This window comes from Canis aureus, chromosome 5 (genome assembly GCF_053574225.1).
Source record: "Canis aureus isolate CA01 chromosome 5, VMU_Caureus_v.1.0, whole genome shotgun sequence".
Lineage (NCBI taxonomy): Eukaryota > Metazoa > Chordata > Mammalia > Carnivora > Canidae > Canis > Canis aureus.
The window spans coordinates 53971405-53979951 of record NC_135615.1 but is presented as its reverse complement, the minus strand read 5'-3'; the positions used below and the strand labels follow the sequence as shown (position 1 = coordinate 53979951).

Genomic DNA, 8547 nt, shown 5'->3' with positions numbered 1-8547 from the left:
CAGAGAAAGACAAATCCTGTATGATCTCAGTCCTAAATTAAATTCCAGTGAAATTTAAAGGAACAAACAGACATTTTTTAAAAAGATTTTATTTGAGATTGTGTGTGTGTATATGTGTGTGTGTGTGTGTGTGTGAGAGAGAGAGAGAGAGAGAGAGAGAGAGAATTCAAAGACAGAAGAAGAGGGAGAGGCAGATTCCCTACTGATCAGATAGCCCGATGCAAGGCTCAGTCCCAGGATCCTGAGATCATGACCTGAGTGGAAGGCAGACACATAACCAACTGAGCCACCCAGGTGCTCCCAAACAGACTTTTAAGTACAGAAAACAAACCGATAGTTGCCAAAGGGAAGGCAGGTGGTGGGATGAGTGAAACAGATAAAGGAGATCGAAAAAATTATTTGTGTTTTTGCATACAGAATATATCCCACTAAAAATATACCCTCTATCCCATTTTCCTCTATCACCTATAAGAGTAAATATTTGTTTATACTGCCAAAGAATATAGAATTCACTGGAGAGAGCTGTGTTCCAAAATATTTGAATTAGAGGCAGATACAGATAGAAGTTCTCATCACCCCACTTTCTCACACAAACTGCAGCACTACGTAGCCATTCTGCCCCTTGCATCTTTAACATACTACATCCTGGAGAGATCTCACCACCTTAGTGCAATCTAATCCATTTCATTCGTTCTTTTTTTTAAGATTTCTTTGACTTACTTGAGAGAAAGAGCATGAGCAAAAGAGGGCTGGAGCTGGGGACAGGGAGAAGGATAAGCTGGCTCCCCACTGAGCTTGGTCCTAGGACTCCAGGGTCGTGACCTGAACTGAAGGCAGAGGCTTAACCAACTGAGCCACCCAGGCACCATTTTTTTTTTTTTTAAATGGCTGTATGTTACTACATTCTGAGAGTATACGATACTTCACACAACCAAATACCCTCCTGAAGTTACTTGTGTGGCTTCCCCCCTTTAGCTATTGCAAACAGTGTCACAGTGAATAATCTCCATCTATCACTTTGCAGGTGTGCAGGGGGATCTGTAGGCAGGATTCTCAGCAGTGAGATTTCTGAAGCAAAGAGCAAAGGCATCTGTAATTTTGATAAATTTGATACTAAATCTTCCTCCCTCAAGGTTATTCAGGTTATTTCAATTTTGCATTTCCATCTGCAGTGAATTATAGTGTCTACTTCCCAACAGTCTCACCAACAAAACGTGCTGTTTGGGGGGATTTTCCCTTAAGCTTATAAGTACAAAATGCTATCTTGGTGTTAATTTGCATTTCACTCATTATGAATGAGATGGAGTATCTTTTATTTTTGTTTTGCTTCAGGCCACTCATATCTTCTTTTGTCTGTGTGTTAACTGTTCAAGCCTACTTATTTTTATTTTCATTGAGAATTGTTTGCTTTGATTTCTAGATGCTCTTTGTGTGACTAGAGAGATTAGTTATTCCCCCTGTGATAGGAATTGCAAATACTTTTCTGAGTTTTGACTTTGCTTATGGTGTTTGTTTTCATGCTGAATTAAAAAAATAATTTGCGTGGTTAAATGTACAATCTGTGTTTGTCTGTTTTTAGTGATTCTGGATTTCTAATTACTCTTAAAGTTGCATACGTGTACTTCATTAGAAATCTAATAGGTATTCATGGAGTTTGATAAAAAGTTACTTCATGTTTAATTTTTTGCCTGGACCTTTATTATCAATATTGCTCCAGAAGTTGTGTGGTGTTTTAAAGAAAATTATGTGTAAAACCGTATAGCTTGGAAGAACAAAGGAATCAGAGAAGAGTGTCGTGGCCCACCAAAGATAATAGAAATAAGGCCAGGTGCCTGTACAGGACGTGGAGGTCATCTGGAGAAGGGACAGAAAAATCGGATAGGAGGGTTAACTCCAAGTTTAATCAAACTCTTCTCCCTTGGGTCCTGCAGCTTCATTTTCTCTTGGTTCCCTCATACTTCTTTTTCTAGTCTGTCCTAGATTTTCTAGACTTTTCACAAATAATTTTACCCAACCCAAAGACTCCCTAAATTGCATCCCTAGTCCAGATTTGTTTTCAGAGATCCAGATCCAGCTCTACTGGTCTTCAGAATGCCCCATCTGTAAGTTCCCGGGTACCTCGAAATTCACACACCAATAAACTCACCTTCCCACCCTTCCCTCTATTTCTTATAGATCTTCTTCCTCAGCTTCAAACTACCACCCTGTGTCCTAGTTGCCCAAGTCACAAGCCTGGGAGACAGCAGAGAGCCTTCACCCTGCTGCCATGCAGTTCTATCACCTCCCCTCTGTTGTTACTCTCAAACCCTCTCTCCTCCTCGTGCACCTCATCTCACTTTATTTCCTCCTCATTCTCCATGCCAATTATGTCATGGCAGTGCCCTTCCTACCCTAACTTCATGGCTTCCCTCTGACCCTGGAGTCAAGACCAGACTTTTTCCACTAATGCCTGGACATCAGTAAATTCCCAGGCATTGAGAAGGTATTTTGTGTCAGCCACTGTTCTGTTTTAAAAGATTTATTTATTTTGAGAGAGAGCGAGTGAATGAGAGCATGTGTATGGGGGGGGGGGGGGCCAAGGGAGAGGGAGAGCAAGAATCTCAAGCAGATTCTAGGACCCAGCATAGAGATGGACAAGGGGCTCAATCCCAGGATCCTGTGATCATGAACTGATCTGAAACCAAGAGTGGTATGCTTACTCAAGTGAACCACCCAGTGCCCATCAACCAGTGTTCTAACCTCTGAGAGTTACCACCTATGGTAGCATTTAGCACCCACAACAACCCCATGGCCTACGCACTACCACTATCCCCAGTTGACTTCTGAGGGAACTGAGGAACTCAGCACTGCTCCCTGGGGTGAGCACATGATGGGGTCAGAATAAAACGACAGGCCCACTCTCCCTCCTGATAGCCAGCCATGGCTGACTTCTATGGCTTCATCTGCTGCCACCCTCTCTATCTCCCCACAAGCCCCCTCTCCTTGGCCCTCCTTTCTGAACTGCCCTTCCTCCTTGGAATTCTTCCTCTGTGAATCTCCTCTGATTCCCAGGGAACTCCTCTCCTCATTTTTCTACCCAGGGAGTCCTGCCCCCTGAGTTTACCACCTCACTAGGGAGAGCTGATCTGACCTCTTACAATGAGCCCCTCTCACTCATCCCTACCATTAATACTAAGCTCTCTCTCAGGGCAAGAACTATACCCCAATAAATGTGCTCCACAGTATGTTTACCAAATGACTAAGTGAACAATGCTGGCCATCGTTTCACAGCACTAGGTAGGACTCTGATTCTCTCCTCTCTACTTTCAATACTATAGATAGAATTTTTAAGAACGCTTGGAAAATGCCAATAACTCTAATTCTCAGTCTTATACTAATCTCATTTCACTTTTAAAAAAATATTTTATTTATTTATTCATGAGAGAATGAGAAGAGAGAGAGAGAGGCAGAGACACAGGCAGAGGGAGAAGCTGTCTCTATGCAGGGAGCCTGATATGGGACTCGATCCTGGGTCTCCAGGATCACGCCCTGGGCTGAAGGCGGTGCTACACTGCTGAGCCACCGGGGCTGCCCTTATTTCACTTTTCCCACAACATTCTCCATCCCTTGGAGAAAATGGAGTCATCTTTTCTCTCCTTTATTCAAGTGAAGTACATTTAGTCCAATGACCCCTAGATTTTACCATTTCTGAAAAGATGGTGCTCATCTATTGGTAAGGATAAGAGAAAAAAGCCAAATCCTTCAAGCCTGAGGGCAATTTCTCCTCACAACAAACTCACTTTTTAATATCGTTACTTTATTTACTTTGTGCAGGAGCACCTTTGGACATATTGTTCTGTTTCTTACCCCGCCAAACAAACCAACCTAGTCTCCTTTTTCCCCTTGCCAAGCATTCCTTCAGACTGCCATCATCAAGAACCCAAAACGTTTATTCACTAAGACAAAAAAAAAAAAAAAAAAGTTTTCAACTAGTCTGCACAATGTTCCAGTGAGGTCAGCATGGATGGCATCATGCTTGTCATTTTAGCAGCAGGCAGACCCAGCACGGAGACGAGGCGGCTTAGCCCAAGGCCATAGCACAAGTCAGTACCAGAGCTGGAATCAGATGGGAGGAACCCTGGCCCTCAGCCCTGGATTCAGACCCAAGGTCATGTTAACCTAAGAGTTCTTTTTCCTTAGTTTCATGCTCTAATGAAGATAAGAGGTTGGGAAAACAATGCAGCTATTAAAGGAAGGGTCTCTTCCCTTACTGCCAAAGCCAACATGATCGAGAAAGTTGAGTTCATGTACAATGAAAGGAGATGCCTGTGCTCCACTGGTCTGCATTTTATTTTGTTTGGTTTTCTTCCCCCAAGTGGTGGAACCAGCCATCTCTGAGGTCACCATAGAATCGACACTTCATGGTTTTGATCCTCCAAGAGCCTGTCCCTCAACAGAAGCCTTTCCGCTTGCCCTTGGGAATGTCTGAATTTGGAGCCTTTATGGGGGGAGTGGGGAGGAATTGGGTCCTGGGCTTCTACCCTCTCTAGAGAAATTATCCTTGGCCACTCCCCAAGCCAATGTCTCACCTAGCAGCTGTTCGCACCTTCTTTCTCAGAGATGAGAGCGGCATCTCTCTGTAGTTGCTCTGGGAACGGGGGCCCCAGCAGCCTGTTGAGGAGGCCAGTGTTCCCAAGAACCATTTCTTGGCAGCGAGCAAAATTTCCATAAAGCTCTTAAATATAATAAAATGTAATTAAAGTGCCACATGGAGTTAGCGCTCTTTGAAGTTTCATAGTTGCATAATAAACCAAGTCATAAACCAAGATTTGAATTGGAGATTGTATTCCTTTTTACAGATTAATTCTCATTAATTATCTACTTGACCCTCCTGTTATAGAGAAGTAAGTACCTGGTGCACCATAATTTGCACTGATAAAAGTTATAAAAGGTGCACTCCCCACTCAACATGGAGCTCTCACACACTTGACACTTTGTAGCCACTGAAAATTAGAACCTGTGTTTACTAATCATAGTCTCACAGCCTCATATATGACTTCAGAAATAGAAGTATATTCTGCCCCTTTGGAGTCTTTTTAAATCACTAATTCAATTTGTATACCAAGTGGTAAGTTGTCTGATGAAAAAGATAGCCCCTTATAAAGCCAATTTCTTGCTAACCTAAAGTACACAGCTCTTAAAGCTATGGATCCAGCCATGAGACGTGATTTGGGAGTTTGTTTTATTTTTTTTCCTCCACTGCCATGGAGAAGTAAGATTTCAGGGCTTCATTTCACCTTGTCATGCAATTTGACAGACCTGCTAATAACCACATGGACAAAGAAGGCTTTTCATCAAAACCAGTGAGAATTTACTAACTCACAGGTTATGTCACAAAGACTGATTACCTGTGACTCACACCCAGTGAAAGCTACTTTCACTGATCTCTGAGTCTCAGTGCTGAAAATTAATTTGCTTTGTGTGCAGGGACATTTATTGTATCCTGCATACCCGTGTGTGTTTTGGCTGTCTGCAAGTAGTTTATATATTCTTTCTTCCTGGGCTGCAGAGACTGAGGTAACTCCAGGGACAGGAGCACCTCAATATAATGAGAAGATTTGCAGAGGCTTATTCAGAAAACCATAAATGAATGATGATGTGAAGAGACAATCTAGGAAAGGTACTGAATTGAGTGGAAATAATATGCTTTTTTAAAAGGACAGAAGATAAACAGGTTTTTAAAAAAGAATTTATTTATTTATTTGAGAGAGAGAGGTCATGAGCAGGGGGGGAAGAGCAGAGGAAGCAGCAGACTCCCCACTGAGCATAGAGCCCCATGCAGTACTCAATCCCAGGACCCTGGGATCATGATCTGAGCCCAAGGTAGATCCTTAACCCACTGAGCCACCCAGATGCCCAAGACAGTCCAATTTTTATGTAGATTCTTCTTGGCTTTGGGAAAATGGCTGGCCTTGAACAGACAGAAGACACAGAAGAGAATCACACAAAAGGAGACTGCATCAGCCACAGGGTTAGCCAACGAGTAATTCAACCCAAACAATATTTTATTGTGCTCCTATAGCAAAATCCTACTATGCCAGGTCTCAGGAATGAGACACCCTGACCATGCTCTGGGAGCTACATCAAGTTCATCAGACAACTTCGGCATCATAAAGAATAATGGCCACGATCAAGTCATAGAAGAGGAGGTGGTCACTGAAGGCAAAGGTATAAGACGGATTAGAATTCTTTGGGTTATGGAGAACAGAAACCAACCCTAGCAAATTTAATTCTGAAGGCAAAAGCATTATTCTAACACATGATTAGCTCATAGGCCCCTGGGGTACGCATACAGCCAGGCTCTGAAAGGGATGAAAATCAGAGGCTGGAACCCTGGGAGTCTTATAGATACCTTCTCTCCAACTTTCATTCATTTATGTTTCTCCCTGTTTATCTGCTTGATTTTATACCTGTAGACCAGCTTTCTCACCTTCTAATGTGGTAGAAAATTTGATTCCTCCCCATAAAACTCAGGAGCCAACAGTCTGCAATGTTCTGTCTCCTTTGTCTAGGAAGGAGACCAGCATGACAGAGGCTGGAATCTAAATTCTCTGAGGAGAGATTCTGAATGGCTCAGGTTGAATCAGGTGCCCACTGCTGACAAATCAAGAGCGTCTGAGAGTAGGTGTGGAGTATGGGGTGAGGCCGGAGTGAGGTCATGAACTCACTGCAGAATGTCAACAGTCTTGGAGAAGCAGGAGCAGTTTCCAGAAATCAGGATTAGAGTGAGTTGGTTGGTCAGGCCAAACCCAGGCATCTACTACAGAGAAATCAGATAGATAAGAGGACTTGCTGGGGAAATAAACCAAACAAGAAGAAATGGAGGTCATCTACAGATAGCTATGTTAAAAAAAAAAAAAATTCTGGATAGGGCTTGGTAAGATTCATTGGAAGGTGCATCAAGGCAAAGTAGTAACATTTCCGTTTAATATTTCAGTTATTTGTAGAATTTATGTTCTTGCCACAAACAAGTTGATGTCATCAACCAGCAACACAAAGCAACAGAATTGAAGTTGTAGGAGGGTGCTAGAGACTCTATGCTTCATCAGTTTTAGCTGGTGAAACCTGGTTCGTCGTACTGGGGGTGGGGGGAGGTTGCAATGGGAAACAAAAGGATGATTTCCATTCCACCCCTACTTTCAGTAACTTCTCAAAATGTCACCAGAGCTACGGCAAAGGAAAGCACTGTGAAGGCAGTTTTGTTGACTGAGAGAATAAGTCTGCTTTCTTCACCTGCCAGTGAGTGCACCTTGGCTGGATCAAGTATTTCATGAGGCTCCACATCTATGTAAATGGTTTCCCACAAAGGGTACCAGCTTACTCTGGGGTAAAGGCCTCCGATGCCAATATTCTCATAAAGACTTGTAAAAATTAGTGATGGAAGAAATTTATGAGGTCATTCCCCCTGTCTTTGCCAATCAAGGAAGAATTCTCCCCAAAATGTTCCCTGGTGAATTCTGTCTAGTCATTCTTTGAATAGAAATGAAAAGAACATGTTAGGACTTTCTTAGGTGCTAAACAGATCTATGCATAAGGCTGCCTGCTTTTGTATTCTTAAATCCAACCCTTTGCCTGCTTAAATTGAATTTCTTCTTCTTCTTCTTTTTTTTTTTTTTTTCATTTTTTCACAGTAATTGAATCTGGTTTTGGCCATGAGCATAATATACGAGTGGAGAATGAGGGTGAGGGGGAAGGGAGCTGCTGCAGGGCTGCATACCAGCAGATGATGGAAAATAGCAAGGAAGCAGAGAAGATGCAACTGTCTGTCCCTCTCACAATCTTTAGAGACCTTGGGCAGCTTAACGGCACATGGAGATAATGGAGGGAGCTTCTGGACATGTTTTTGCATCTAACAGGCCTCACACCAGGAGATCTCACCCTGCCGTACTGACTAGAAGCCTGACCGGGATCATGTTATGTCAAGGAACAATGTTTTTAACTCTTTCCTCCAATATACTAGACAGACAGGAATGGGCTTCCCTTTAACTCCTGGCATTCAAAGCTGCTTTTATTTGCTGAACAAATACTGAAGCTGAGACAAGGAAGCTCAGGGGAACACAGTGAGGAAAACATAGCCTGCTTTTTTATATACCCTTGATCACTTTTATAGCCATTTCTGTCAAGAACAGAGCATGACTCCATTCTACTAGCTGTTAGGATTCCACAACCAAAAATTCACTCTTGACTTTCCTAGGAGTGGCAATTGGTGTCTTCTTGTGCATTTGAACTGACATTTTCATTCTTAATCCACACCCTGACACCCTTTCCCCATGTCTTCATTCTCTTGACTCACAAAAATCCAGATTTTTTTTTAATAAGTCACAACAAGAAATAGTTGAGCAAAAGGAGAAAAGATTAGAGATTAGAGCAGGAAACAAACAAAACCAAACCAAAGCCCAGGATTGCAAGCCACTGCTTTCACATCAGATGAACGATCCATTTTGTAGGCAAAACAAACTGTACATGATATTCCAATGTGCACTGACTGTCCCTACATAGTCACTCATC

The 8547-nt window shown here is 42.5% G+C and overlaps 1 long non-coding RNA gene across 1 annotated transcript; it reads left to right on the top strand.

Moving 5' to 3' along the window:
* Positions 1–5438: 5438 nt before the first annotated feature.
* Positions 5439–8306, top strand: LOC144313446 (uncharacterized). The gene is made up of 3 exons (XR_013379092.1): positions 5439–5659; positions 6062–6207; positions 7671–8306. It is a non-coding gene; the product is annotated as an uncharacterized LOC144313446 (long non-coding RNA).
* Positions 8307–8547: the final 241 nt, after the last annotated feature.